The sequence below is a fragment of the Musca autumnalis genome, unplaced genomic scaffold (genome assembly GCF_047663935.1).
Source record: "Musca autumnalis isolate F117 unplaced genomic scaffold, ASM4766393v1 scaffold_2, whole genome shotgun sequence".
NCBI classification, from domain to species: domain Eukaryota; kingdom Metazoa; phylum Arthropoda; class Insecta; order Diptera; family Muscidae; genus Musca; species Musca autumnalis.
Window position 1 is genome coordinate 199000932 of NW_027411755.1, and position 15410 is coordinate 199016341.

Here is a 15410-nt window from a genome sequence, read left to right on the forward strand (position 1 = left end):
TTAAACATTATTTTTTTCAAACACCCTTAGACCCATAAGCGTGGATTTTTAAACATTATTTTTTTCAAACACCCTTAGACCCATAAGCGTGGATTTTTAAACATTATTTTTTTCAAACACCCTTAGACCCATAAGCGTGGATTTTTAAACATTATTTTTTTCAAACACCCTAAGACCCATAAGCGTGGATTTTTAAACATTATTTTTTTGAAACACCCTTAGACCCATAAGCGTGGATTTTTAAACATTATTTTTTCAAACACCCTTAGACCCATAAGCGTGGATTTTTAAACATTATTTTTTTCAAACACCCTTAGACCCATAAGCGTGGATTTTTAAACATTATTTTTTTCAAACACCCTTAGACCCATAAGCGTGGATTTTTAAACATTATTTTTTTCAAACACCCTTAGACCCATAAGCGTGGATTTTTAAGCTATATTTTTTTCAACCTACCAGAAGACCTTTTTCATTAAATCATCAAACCACTGTCCCCCGTTATAAACGTATCTTTGCGTACATTTTTTATCTGCAGCACATTCTGTGTATGTATGAGGAGGATTTGTATTCGGCAAGTGAGTGAACTGAGAATGTTAGTGAGTGAGTAGACAACAAACAATCAACATTCTCGGTCAGTAGAGCTTTTTGAAAATTCCATCATCATCATCATCTGCGGCAACAACAGAAACAGTAGTACTTTAAAAGTTATCAACGTTCGGTCGTTCGTTGCGGTACTCCAAATACGGATACTTTCTTCGAAAGAGAAGCAATTGTGAAGTTAAAAAAATGTACGAAAAAAAGATATTTTATTTATAAATAATTTAAAAGGCATAAAAGCATACAAAGAACAGCATTACAAACATAGAAAAGAATATTTAAAAAGGATACCAAGTTTGCACGAAACAGGCAGGAATAAGGAGATCATAGGTTAACAAAAGAAAAATAAAATCTACGAAATTGAAAAATCAGAACCCCCATGAGGATACAGGCGACAAATGAATATCCTGCTGATTTTCTTTTATGGAAATTTGTATTGTTGTGTGGCCAAATGCAGATTTCTTTTGAAGACATTTTTGAAAAAAAAAACAAAAATGGAAATGTGGGTCTTGTGTGTTAAAGGCAGGGTTATTGCTATCGTCTTAAATCGATTCCGTGCTTCTTCTTCTTGTTCTTCGTCTTTAAAACTGTGACAAATATTGATTTAAATTTTCATTACCTATCACAACCACCATTAACAGCCGCTGCAGCAGCAGTAACAGCAACACATGCGTTTTAAAGCGCATTTAAATGTGTGTTTTAACTAAAAATAAAAAACCTTTTTTGTGTATACAGATTTAAGTTTTATAAATACAAAAATATCACTCGCTTTATGTACCGCTTTGTATGGAAAGTATCCATTGCCGGCATGTTACTAATGATGAGACTAGTTATTTATAAAAACAAATATTGGAAAAATATTCTTTAAAAATCCACGTTTATTGGGCAGATTGTGGTTGAAAAAATATTCTTTAAAAATCCACGTTTATTGGGCAGATTGTGGTTGAAAAAATATTCTTTAAAAATCCACGTTTATTGGGCAGATTGTGGTTGAAAAAATATTCTTTAAAAATCCACGTTTATTGGGCAGATTGTGGTTGAAAAAATATTCTTTAAAAATCCACGTTTATTGGGCAGATTGTGGTTGAAAAAATATTCTTTAAAAATCCACGTTTATTGGGCAGATTGTGGTTGAAAAAATATTCTTTAAAAATCCACGTTTATTGGGCAGATTGTGGTTGAAAAAATATTCTTTAAAAATCCACGTTTATTGGGCAGATTGTGGTTGAAAAAATATTCTTTAAAAATCCACGTTTATTGGGCAGATTGTGGTTGAAAAAATATTCTTTAAAAATCCACGTTTATTGGGCAGATTGTGGTTGAAAAAATATTCTTTAAAAATCCACGTTTATTGGGCAGATTGTGGTTGAAAAAATATTCTTTAAAAATCCACGTTTATTGGGCAGATTGTGGTTGAAAAAATATTCTTTAAAAATCCACGTTTATTGGGCAGATTGTGGTTGAAAAAATATTCTTTAAAAATCCACGTTTATTGGGCAGATTGTGGTTGAAAAAATATTCTTTAAAAATCCACGTTTATTGGGCAGATTGTGGTTGAAAAAATATTCTTTAAAAATCCACGTTTATTGGGCAGATTGTGGTTGAAAAAATATTCTTTAAAAATCCACGTTTATTGGGCAGATTGTGGTTGGAAAAATATTCTTTAAAAATCCACGTTTATTGGGCAGATTGTGGTTGGAAAAATATTCTTTAAAAATCCACGTTTATTGGGCAGATTGTGGTTGAAAAAATATTCTTTAAAAATCCACGTTTATTGGGCAGATTGTGGTTGAAAAAATATTCTTTAAAAATCCACGTTTATTGGGCAGATTGTGGTTGAAAAAATATTCTTTAAAAATCCACGTTTATTGGGCAGATTGTGGTTGAAAAAATATTCTTTAAAAATCCACGTTTATTGGGCAGATTGTGGTTGAAAAATATTCTTTAAAAATCCACGTTTATTGGGCAGATTGTGGTTGAAAAAATATTCTTTAAAAATCCACGTTTATTGGGCAGATTGTGGTTGAAAAAATATTCTTTAAAAATCCACGTTTACTGGTCGGATGGTGGTTGGAAAAATATTCTTTAAAAATCCACGTTTATTGGTCGGATGGTGGTTGGAAAAATATTCTTTAAAAATCCACCAATATTGGACAGATTGTGGTTGGAAAAATATTCTTTAAAAATCCACGTTTATTGGTCGGATGGTGGTTGGAAAAATATTCTTTAAAAATCCACCAATATTGGACAGATTGTGGTTGGAAAAATATTCTTTAAAAATCCACGTTTATTGGTCGGATGGTGGTTGGAAAAATATTCTCTAAAAATCCACGTTTATTGGGCAGATTGTGGTTGGAAAAATATTCTTTAAAAATCCACGTTTATTGGGCAGATTGTGGTTGGAAAAATATTCTTTAAAAATCCACGTTTATTGGGCAGATTGTGGTTGGAAAAATATTCTTTAAAAATCCACGTTTATTGGGCAGATTGTGGTTGGAAAAATATTCTTTAAAAATCCACGTTTATTGGGCAGATTGTGGTTGGAAAAATATTCTTTAAAAATCCACGTTTATTGGGCAGATTGTGGTTGGAAAAATATTCTTTAAAAATCCACGTTTATTGGGCAGATTGTGGTTGGAAAAATATTCTTTAAAAATCCATGTTTATTGGTCTGATGGTGGTTGGAAAAATATTCTTTAAAAATCCACGTTTATTGGGCAGATTGTGGTTGGAAAAATATTCTTTAAAAATCCACGTTTATTGGGCAGATTGTGGTTGGAAAAATATTCTTTAAAAATCCAAGGTTATTGGGCAGATTGTGGTTGGAAAAATATTCTTTAAAAATCCACGTTTATTGGGCAGATTGTGGTTGGAAAAATATTCTTTAAAAATCCAAGGTTATTGGGCAGATTGTGGTTGGAAAAATATTCTTTAAAAATCCACGTTTATTGGGCAGATTGTGGTTGGAAAAATATTCTTTAAAAATCCACGTTTATTGGGCAGATTGTGGTTGGAAAAATATTCTTTAAAAATCCACGTTTATTGGGCAGATTGTGGTTGGAAAAATATTCTTTAAAAATCCAAGGTTATTGGGCAGATTGTGGTTGGAAAAATATTCTTTAAAAATCTACGTTTATAGGGCAGATGGTGGTTGAAAAAATATTCTTTAAAAATCCAAGGTTATTGGGCAGATTGTGGTTGGAAAAATATTCTTTAAAAATCCACGTTTATTGGTCGGATGGTGGTTGGAAAAATATTCTTTAAAAATCCACGTTTATTGGGCCGATTGTGGTTGGAAAAATATTCTTTAAAAATCCACGTTTATTGGCCGGGTGGTGGTTGGAAAAATATTCTTTAAAAATCCACGTTTATTGGGCAGATTGTGGTTGGAAAATTATTCTTTAAAAATCCATGTTTATTGGTCTGATGGTGGTTGGAAAAATATTCTTTAAAAATCCACGTTTATTGGGCAGATTGTGGTTGGAAAAATATTCTTTAAAAATCCACGTTTATTGGGCAGATTGTGGCTGGCAAAATATTCTTTAAAAATCCACGTTTATTGGGCCGATTGTGGTTGGAAAAATATTCTTTAAAAATCCACGTTTATTGGGCAGATTGTGGTTGGAAAAATATTCTTTAAAAATCCAAGGTTATTGGGCAGATTGTGGTTGGAAAAATATTCTTTAAAAATCCACGTTTATTGGCCGGGTGGTGGTTGGAAAAATATTCTTTAAAAATCCACGTTTATTGGGCAGATTGTGGTTGGAAAAATATTCTTTAAAAATCCATGTTTATTGGTCTGATGGTGGTTGGAAAAATATTCTTTAAAAATCCACGTTTATTGGGCACATTGTGGTTGGAAAAATATTCTTTAAAAATCCACGTTTATTGGGCAGATTGTGGTTGGAAAAATATTCTTTAAAAATCCAAGGTTATTGGGCAGATTGTGGTTGGAAAAATATTCTTTAAAAATCTACGTTTATAGGGCAGATGGTGGTTGGAAAAATATTCTTTAAAAATCCAAGGTTATTGGGCAGATTGTGGTTGGAAAAATATTCTTTAAAAATCCACGTTTATTGGGCAGATTGTGGTTGGAAAAATATTCTTTAAAAATCCACGTTTATTGGGCAGATTGTGGTTGGAAAAATATTCTTTAAAAATCCACGTTTATTGGGCAGATTGTGGTTGGAAAAATATTCTTTAAAAATCCATGTTTATTGGTCTGATGGTGGTTGGAAAAATATTATTTAAAAATCCACGTTTATTGGGCAGATTGTGGTTGGAAAAATATTCTTTAAAAATCCACGTTTATTGGGCAGATTGTGGTTGGAAAAATATTCTTTAAAAATCCACGTTTATTGGGCAGATTGTGGCTGGCAAAATATTCTTTAAAAATCCACGTTTATTGGGCCGATTGTGGTTGGAAAAATATTCTTTAAAAATCCACGTTTATTGGCCGGGTGGTGGTTGGAAAAATATTCTTTAAAAATCCACGTTTATTGGGCAGATTGTGGTTGGAAAAATATTCTTTAAAAATCCACGTTTATTGGTCGGATGGTGGTTGGAAAAATATTCTTTAAAAATCCACGTTTATTGGGCAGATTGTGGTTGGAAAAATATTCTTTAAAAATCCACGTTTATTGGGCAGATGGTGGTTGGAAAAATATTCTTTAAAAATCCACGTTTATTGGTCAGATGGTGGTTGGAAAAATATTCTTTAAAAATCCACGTTTATAGGGTAGATTTTGGTTGGAAAAATATTCTTTAAAAATCCATGTTTATTGGTCGGATGGTGGTTGGAAAAATATTCTTTAAAAATCCACGTTTATTGGGCAGATTGTGGTTGGAAAAATATTCTTTAAAAATCCACGTTTATTGGTCGGATGGTGGTTGGAAAAATATTCTTTAAAAATCCACGTTTATTGGGCAGATTGTGGTTGGAAAAATATTCTTTAAAAATCCACGTTTATTGGGCAGATGGTGGTTGGAAAAATATTCTTTAAAAATCCACGTTTATTGGGCAGATGGTGGTTGGAAAAATATTCTTTAAAAATCCACGTTTATTGGGCAGATTGTGGTTGGAAAAATATTCTTTAAAAATCCACGTTTATAGGGTAGATTTTGGTTGGAAAAATATTCTTTAAAAATCCATGTTTATTGGTCGGATGGTGGTTGGAAAAATATTCTTTAAAAACCCACGTTTATTGGTCAGATGGTGGTTGGAAAAATATTCTTTAAAAATCCACGTTTATTGGTCGGATGGTGGTTGGAAAAATATTCTTTAAAAATGCACGTTTATTGGTCGGATGGTGGTTGGAAAAATATTCTTTAAAAATCCATGTTTATTGGTCGGATGGTGGTTGGAAAAATATTCTTTAAAAATCGACATTCATTGGCCAGATTGTGGTTGGAAAAATATTCTTTAAAAATCCAAGTTTATTGGTCTGATGTTGGTTGGAAAAATATTCTTTAAACATCCACGTTTATTGGTCTGATGGTGGTTGGAAAAATATTCTTTAAAAATCCACGTTTATTGGGCAGATTGTGGTTGGAAAAATATTCTTTAAAAATCCACGTTTATTGGGCAGATTGTGGTTGGAAAAATTTTCTTTAAAAATCCACGTTTATTGGGCAGATTGTGGTTGGATAAATATTCTTTAAAAATTCACGTTTATTGGGCAGATTGTGGTTGGAAAAATATTCTTTAAAAATCCACGTTTATTGGGCAGATTGTGGTTGGAAAAATATTCTTTAAAAATCCACGTTTATAGGGCAGATGGTGGTTGGAAAAATATTCTTTAAAAATCCACGTTTATTGTGCAGATTGTGGTTGGAAAAATATTCTTTAAAAATCCACGTTTATTGGGCAGATTGTGGTTGGAAAAATATTCTTTAAAAATCCACGTTTATTGGGCAGATTGTGGTTGGAAAAATATTCTTTAAAAATCCACGTTTATTGGGCAGATTGTGGTTGGAAAAATATTCTTTAAAAATCCACGTTTATTGGGCAGATTGTGGCTGGAAAAATATTCTTTAAAAATCCACGTTTATTGGGCAGATTGTGGTTGGAAAAATATTCTTTAAAAATCCACGTTTATTGGGCAGATTGTGGTTGGAAAAATATTCTTTAAAAATCCACGTTTATTGGGCAGATTGTGGTTGGAAAAATATTCTTTAAAAATCCACGTTTATTGGGCAGATTGTGGTTGGAAAAATATTCTTTAAAAATCCACGTTTATTGGGCAGATTGTGGTTGGAAAAATATTCTTTAAAAATCCACGTTTATTGGGCAGATTGTGGTTGGAAAAATATTCTTTAAAAATCCACGTTTATTGGGCAGATTGTGGCTGGAAAAATATTCTTTAAAAATCCACGTTTATTGGGCAGATTGTGGTTGGAAAAATATTCTTTAAAAATCCACGTTTATTGGGCAGATTGTGGTTGGAAAAATATTCTTTAAAAATCCACGTTTATTGGGCAGATTGTGGTTGGAAAAATATTCTTTAAAAATCCACGTTTATTGGGCAGATTGTGGTTGGAAAAATATTCTTTAAAAATCCACGTTTATTGGGCAGATTGTGGTTGGAAAAATATTCTTTAAAAATCCACGTTTATAGGGCAGATGGTGGTTGGAAAAATATTCTTTAAAAATCCACGTTTATTCGGCAGATTGTGGTTGGAAAAATATTCTTTAAAAATCCACGTTAATAGGGCAGATGGTGGTTGGAAAAATATTCTTTAAAAATCCACGTATATTGGACAGATTGTGGTTGGAAAAATATTCTTTAAAAATCTAAGTTTATTGGACAGATTGTGGTTGGAAAAATATTCTTTAAAAATCCAAGGTTATTGGGCAGATTGTGGTTGGAAAAATATTCTTTAAAAATCCACGTTTATTGGTCTGATGGTGGTTGGAAAAATATTCTTTAAAAATCCACGTTTATTGGTCTGATGGTGGTTGGAAAAATATTCTTTAAAAATCCACGTTTATTGGTCTGATGGTGGTTGGAAAAATATTCTTTAAAAATCCACGTTTATTGGTCTGATGGTGGTTGGAAAAATATTCTTTAAAAATCCACGTTTATTGGTCTGATGGTGGTTGGAAAAATATTCTTTAAAAATCCACGTTTATTGGTCTGATGGTGGTTGGAAAAATATTCTTTAAAAATCCACGTTTATTGGGCAGATTGTGGTTGAAAAAATATTCTTTAAAAATCCACGTTTATTGGTCTGATGGTGGTTGGAAAAATATTCTTTAAAAATCCACGTTTATTGGGCAGATTGTGGTTGAAAAAAATATTCTTTAAAAATCCACGTTTATTGGACAGACTGTGGTTGGAAAAATATTCTTTAAAAATCCACGTTTATTGGTCGGATGGTGGTTGGAAAAATATTCTTTAAAAATCCACGTTTATTGGGCAGATTGTGGTTGGAAAAATATTCTTTAAAAATCCACGTTTATTGGTCGGATGGTGGTTGGAAAAATATTCTCTAAAAATCCACGTTTATTGGGCAGATTGTGGTTGGAAAAATATTCTTTAAAAATCCACGTTTATTGGGCAGATGGTGGTTGGAAAAATACTCTTTAAAATCCACGTTTATTGGGCAGATTGTGGTTGAGAAAATATTCTTTAAAAATCCGTGTTTATTGGACAGATTGTGGTTAGAAAAATATTCTTTAAAAATCCACGTTTATTGGGTAGATTGTGTTTGGAAAAATATTCTTTAAAAATCCACGTTTATTGGGCAGATTGTGGTTGGAAAAATATTCTTTAAAAATCCACGTTTATTGGGCAAATTGTGGTTGGAAAAATATTCTTTAAAAATCCACGTTTATTGGGCAGATTGTGGTTGGAAAAATATTCTTTAAAAATCCAAGGTTATTGGGCAGATTGTGGTTGGAAAAATATTCTTTAAAAATCCACGTTTATTGGGCAGATTGTGGTTGGAAAAATATTCTTTAAAAATCCACGTTTATTGGGCAGATTGTGGTTGGAAAAATATTCTTTAAAAATCCACGTTTATTGGGCAGATTGTGGTTGGAAAAATATTCTTCAAAAATCCAAGGTTATTGGGCAGATTGTGGTTGGAAAAATATTCTTTAAAAATCCACGTTTATTGGGCAGATTGTGGTTGGAAAAATATTCTTTAAAAATCCACGTTTATTGGGCAGATTGTGGTTGGAAAAATATTCTTTAAAAATCCACGTTTATTGGGCAGATTGTGGTTGGAAAAATATTCTTTAAAAATCCAAGGTTATTGGGCAGATTGTGGTTGGAAAAATATTCTTTAAAAATCCACGTTTATTGGGCAGATTGTGGTTGGAAAAATATTCTTTAAAAATCCAAGGTTATTGGGCAGATTGGGGTTGGAAAAATATTCTTTAAAAATCCACGTTTATTGGGCAGATTGTGGTTGGAAAAATATTCTTTAAAAATCCACGTTTATTGGGCAGATTTTGGTTGGAAAAATATTCTTTAAAAATCCACGTTTATTGGGCAGATTGTGGTTGGAAAAATATTCTTTAAAAATCCAAGGTTATTGGGCAGATTGTGGTTGGAAAAATATTCTTTAAAAGTCTACGTTTATAGGGCAGATGGTGGTTGAAAAAATATTCTTTAAAAATCCAAGGTTATTGGGCAGATTGTGGTTGGAAAAATATTCTTTAAAAATCCACGTTTATTGGTCGGATGGTGGTTGGAAAAATATTCTTTAAAAATCCACGTTTATTGGGCCGATTGTGGTTGGAAAAATATTCTTTAAAAATCCACGTTTATTGGCCGGGTGGTGGTTGGAAAAATATTCTTTAAAAATCCACGTTTATTGGGCAGATTGTGGTTGGAAAATTATTCTTTAAAAATCCACGTTTATTGGGCAGATTCTTTAAAAATCCACGTTTATTGGGCCGATTGTGGTTGGAAAAATATTCTTTAAAAATCCACGTTTATTGGGCCGATTGTGGTTGGAAAAATATTCTTTAAAAATCCACGTTTATTGGGCAGATTGTGGTTGGAAAAATATTCTTTAAAAATCCAAGGTTATTGGGCAGATTGTGGTTGGAAAAATATTCTTTAAAAATCCACGTTTATTGGCCGGGTGGTGGTTGGAAAAATATTCTTTAAAAATCCACGTTTATTGGGCAGATTGTGGTTGGAAAAATATTCTTTAAAAATCCATGTTTATTGGTCTGATGGTGGTTGGAAAAATATTCTTTAAAAATCCACGTTTATTGGGCACATTGTGGTTGGAAAAATATTCTTTAAAAATCCACGTTTATTGGGCAGATTGTGGTTGGAAAAATATTCTTTAAAAATCCAAGGTTATTGGGCAGATTGTGGTTGGAAAAATATTCTTTAAAAATCTACGTTTATAGGGCAGATGGTGGTTGGAAAAATATTCTTTAAAAATCCAAGGTTATTGGGCAGATTGTGGTTGGAAAAATATTCTTTAAAAATCCACGTTTATTGGGCAGATTGTGGTTGGAAAAATATTCTTTAAAAATCCACGTTTATTGGGCAGATTGTGGTTGGAAAAATATTCTTTAAAAATCCACGTTTATTGGCCGGGTGGTGGTTGGAAAAATATTCTTTAAAAATCCACGTTTATTGGCCGGGTGGTGGTTGGAAAAATATTCTTTAAAAATCCACGTTTATTGGGCAGATTGTGGTTGGAAAAATATTCTTTAAAAATCCACGTTTATTGGTCGGATGGTGGTTGGAAAAATATTCTTTAAAAATCCACGTTTATTGGGCAGATTGTGGTTGGAAAAATATTCTTTAAAAATCCACGTTTATACGGTAGATTTTGGTTGGAAAAATATTCTTTAAAAATCCATGTTTATTGGTCGGATGGTGGTTGGAAAAATATTCTTTAAAAACCCACGTTTATTGGTCAGATGGTGGTTGGAAAAATATTCTTTAAAAATCCACGTTTATTGGTCGAATGGTGGTTGGAAAAATATTCTTTAAAAATGCACGTTTATTGGTCGGATGGTGGTTGGAAAAATATTCTTTAAAAATCCATGTTTATTGGTCGGATGGTGGTTGGAAAAATATTCTTTAAAAATCGACATTCATTGGCCAGATTGTGGTTGGAAAAATATTCTTTAAAAATCCAAGTTTATTGGTCTGATGTTGGTTGGAAAAATATTCTTTAAACATCCACGTTTATTGGGCAGATTGTGGTTGGAAAAATATTCTTTAAAAATCCACGTTTATAGGGTAGATTTTGGTTGGAAAAATATTCTTTAAAAATCCATGTTTATTGGTCGGATGGTGGTTGGAAAAATATTCTTTAAAAACCCACGTTTATTGGTCAGATGGTGGTTGGAAAAATATTCTTTAAAAATCCACGTTTATTGGTCGGATGGTGGTTGGAAAAATATTCTTTAAAAATGCACGTTTATTGGTCGGATGGTGGTTGGAAAAATATTCTTTAAAAATCCATGTTTATTGGTCGGATGGTGGTTGGAAAAATATTCTTTAAAAATCGACATTCATTGGCCAGATTGTGGTTGGAAAAATATTCTTTAAAAATCCAAGTTTATTGGTCTGATGTTGGTTGGAAAAATATTCTTTAAACATCCACGTTTATTGGTCTGATGGTGGTTGGAAAAATATTCTTTAAAAATCCACGTTTATTGGGCAGATTGTGGTTGGAAAAATATTCTTTAAAAATCCACGTTTATTGGGCAGATTGTGGTTGGAAAAATTTTCTTTAAAAATCCACGTTTATTGGGCAGATTGTGGTTGGATAAATATTCTTTAAAAATTCACGTTTATTGGGCAGATTGTGGTTGGAAAAATATTCTTTAAAAATCCACGTTTATTGGGCAGATTGTGGTTGGAAAAATATTCTTTAAAAATCCACGTTTATAGGGCAGATGGTGGTTGGAAAAATATTCTTTAAAAATCCACGTTTATTGTGCAGATTGTGGTTGGAAAAATATTCTTTAAAAATCCACGTTTATTGGGCAGATTGTGGTTGGAAAAATATTCTTTAAAAATCCACGTTTATTGGGCAGATTGTGGTTGGAAAAATATTCTTTAAAAATCCACGTTTATTGTGCAGATTGTGGTTGGAAAAATATTCTTTAAAAATCCAAGGTTATTGGGCAGATTGTGGTTGGAAAAATATTCTTTAAAAATCCACGTTTATTGGTCGGATGGTGGTTGGAAAAATATTCTTTAAAAATCCACGTTTATTGGGCCGATTGTGGTTGGAAAAATATTCTTTAAAAATCCACGTTTATTGGCCGGGTGGTGGTTGGAAAATTATTCTTTAAAAATCCACGTTTATTGGGCAGATTGTGGCTGGCAAAATATTCTTTAAAAATCCACGTTTATTGGGCCGATTGTGGTTGGAAAAATATTCTTTAAAAATCCACGTTTATTGGGCAGATTGTGGTTGGAAAAATATTCTTTAAAAATCCAAGGTTATTGGGCAGATTGTGGTTGGAAAAATATTCTTTAAAAATCCACGTTTATTGGCCGGGTGGTGGTTGGAAAAATATTCTTTAAAAATCCACGTTTATTGGGCAGATTGTGGTTGGAAAAATATTCTTTAAAAATCCATGTTTATTGGTCTGATGGTGGTTGGAAAAATATTCTTTGAAAATCTACGTTTATAGGGCAGATGGTGGTTGGAAAAATATTCTTTAAAAATCCAAGGTTATTGGGCAGATTGTGGTTGGAAAAATATTCTTTAAAAATCTACGTTTATAGGGCAGATGGTGGTTGGAAAAATATTCTTTAAAAATCCACGTTTATTGGGCAGATTGTGGTTGGAAAAATATTCTTTAAAAATCCAAGGTTATTGGGCAGATTGTGGTTGGAAAAATATTCTTTAAAAATCCACGTTTATTGGCCGGGTGGTGGTTGGAAAAATATTCTTTAAAAATCCACGTTTATTGGGCAGATTGTGGTTGGAAAAATATTCTTTAAAAATCCATGTTTATTGGTCTGATGGTGGTTGGAAAAATATTCTTTAAAAATCTACGTTTATAGGGCAGATGGTGGTTGGAAAAATATTCTTTAAAAATCCAAGGTTATTGGGCAGATTGTGGTTGGAAAAATATTCTTTAAAAATCCACGTTTATTGGGCAGATTGTGGTTGGAAAAATATTCTTTAAAAATCCACGTTTATTGGGCAGATTGTGGTTGGAAAAATATTCTTTAAAAATCCACGTTTATTGGCCGGGTGGTGGTTGGAAAAATATTCTTTAAAAATCCACGTTTATTGGGCCGATTGTGGTTGGAAAAATATTCTTTAAAAATCCACGTTTATTGGCCGGGTGGTGGTTGGAAAAATATTCTTTAAAAATCCACGTTTATTGGGCAGATTGTGGTTGGAAAAATATTCTTTAAAAATCCATGTTTATTGGTCTGATGGTGGTTGGAAAAATATTATTTAAAAATCCACGTTTATTGGGCAGATTGTGGTTGGAAAAATATTCTTTAAAAATCCACGTTTATTGGGCAGATTGTGGTTGGAAAAATATTCTTTAAAAATCCACGTTTATTGGGCAGATTGTGGCTGGCAAAATATTCTTTAAAAATCCACGTTTATTGGGCCGATTGTGGTTGGAAAAATATTCTTTAAAAATCCACGTTTATTGGCCGGGTGGTGGTTGGAAAAATATTCTTTAAAAATCCACGTTTATTGGGCAGATTGTGGTTGGAAAAATATTCTTTAAAAATCCACGTTTATTGGTCGGATGGTGGTTGGAAAAATATTCTTTAAAAATCCACGTTTATTGGGCAGATTGTGGTTGGAAAAATATTCTTTAAAAATCCACGTTTATTGGGCAGATGGTGGTTGGAAAAATATTCTTTAAAAATCCACGTTTATTGGGCAGATTGTGGTTGGAAAAATATTCTTTAAAAATCCACGTTTATAGGGTAGATTTTGGTTGGAAAAATATTCTTTAAAAATCCATGTTTATTGGTCGGATGGTGGTTGGAAAAATATTCTTTAAAAACCCACGTTTATTGGTCAGATGGTGGTTGGAAAAATATTCTTTAAAAATCCACGTTTATTGGTCGGATGGTGGTTGGAAAAATATTCTTTAAAAATGCACGTTTATTGGTCGGATGGTGGTTGGAAAAATATTCTTTAAAAATCCATGTTTATTGGTCGGATGGTGGTTGGAAAAATATTCTTTAAAAATCGACATTCATTGGCCAGATTGTGGTTGGAAAAATATTCTTTAAAAATCCAAGTTTATTGGTCTGATGTTGGTTGGAAAAATATTCTTTAAACATCCACGTTTATTGGGCAGATTGTGGTTGGAAAAATATTCTTTAAAAATCCACGTTTATAGGGTAGATTTTGGTTGGAAAAATATTCTTTAAAAATCCATGTTTATTGGTCGGATGGTGGTTGGAAAAATATTCTTTAAAAACCCACGTTTATTGGTCAGATGGTGGTTGGAAAAATATTCTTTAAAAATCCACGTTTATTGGTCGGATGGTGGTTGGAAAAATATTCTTTAAAAATGCACGTTTATTGGTCGGATGGTGGTTGGAAAAATATTCTTTAAAAATCCATGTTTATTGGTCGGATGGTGGTTGGAAAAATATTCTTTAAAAATCGACATTCATTGGCCAGATTGTGGTTGGAAAAATATTCTTTAAAAATCCAAGTTTATTGGTCTGATGTTGGTTGGAAAAATATTCTTTAAACATGCACGTTTATTGGTCTGATGGTGGTTGGAAAAATATTCTTTAAAAATCCACGTTTATTGGGCAGATTGTGGTTGGAAAAATATTCTTTAAAAATCCACGTTTATTGAGCAGATTGTGGTTGGAAAAATTTTCTTTAAAAATCCACGTTTATTGGGCAGATTGTGGTTGGATAAATATTCTTTAAAAATTCACGTTTATTGGGCAGATTGTGGTTGGAAAAATATTCTTTAAAAATCCACGTTTATTGGGCAGATTGTGGTTGGAAAAATATTCTTTAAAAATCCACGTTTATAGGGCAGATGGTGGTTGGAAAAATATTCTTTAAAAATCCACGTTTATTGGGCAGATTGTGGTTGGAAAAATATTCTTTAAAAATCCACGTTTATTGGGCAGATTGTGGTTGGAAAAATATTCTTTAAAAATCCACGTTTATTGGGCAGATTGTGGTTGGAAAAATATTCTTTAAAAATCCACGTTTATTGGGCAGATTGTGGTTGGAAAAATATTCTTTAAAAATCCACGTTTATTGGGCAGATTGTGGCTGGAAAAATATTCTTTAAAAATCCACGTTTATTGGGCAGATTGTGGTTGGAAAAATATTCTTTAAAAATCCACGTTTATTGTGCAGATTGTGGTTGGAAAAATATTCTTTAAAAATCCACGTTTATTGGGCAGATTGTGGTTGGAAAAATATTCTTTAAAAATCCACGTTTATTGGGCAGATTGTGGTTGGAAAAATATTCTTTAAAAATCCACGTTTATTGGGCAGATTGTGGTTGGAAAAATATTCTTTAAAAATCCACGTTTATTGGGCAGATTGTGGTTGGAAAAATATTCTTTAAAAATCCACGTTTATAGGGCAGATGGTGGTTGGAAAAATATTCTTTAAAAATCCACGTATATTGGGCAGATTGTGGTTGGAAAAATATTCTTTAAAAATCCACGTTTATTGGGCAGATTGTGGTTGGAAAAATATTCTTTAAAAATCCACGTTTATTGGGCAAATTGTGGTTGGAAAAATATTCTTTAAAAATCCACGTTTATTGGGCAGATTGTGGTTGGAAAAATATTCTTTAAAAATCCACGTTTATTGGGCAGATTGTGGTTGGAAAAATATTCTTTAAAAAT

General features: G+C 32.1%; 2 protein-coding genes across 2 annotated transcripts in view; one reads left to right on the forward strand and one right to left on the reverse strand.

Annotated features, from left to right (window-relative positions):
• LOC141393277 (uncharacterized) overlaps positions 1-15410 on the reverse strand; it is a 131598-nt gene that overhangs the window by 50972 nt on the left and 65216 nt on the right. The gene's annotated exons all lie outside the window — the stretch shown is intronic.
• Positions 565-15410, forward strand: part of LOC141395102 (androgen-induced gene 1 protein-like) — a 77341-nt gene continuing 62495 nt past the window's right edge. Inside the window, exon 1 of the mRNA XM_073970530.1 lies at positions 565-788. The gene's annotated coding sequence lies outside the window, so the exon portion shown is untranslated. The remainder of the gene's footprint in view (positions 789-15410) is intronic.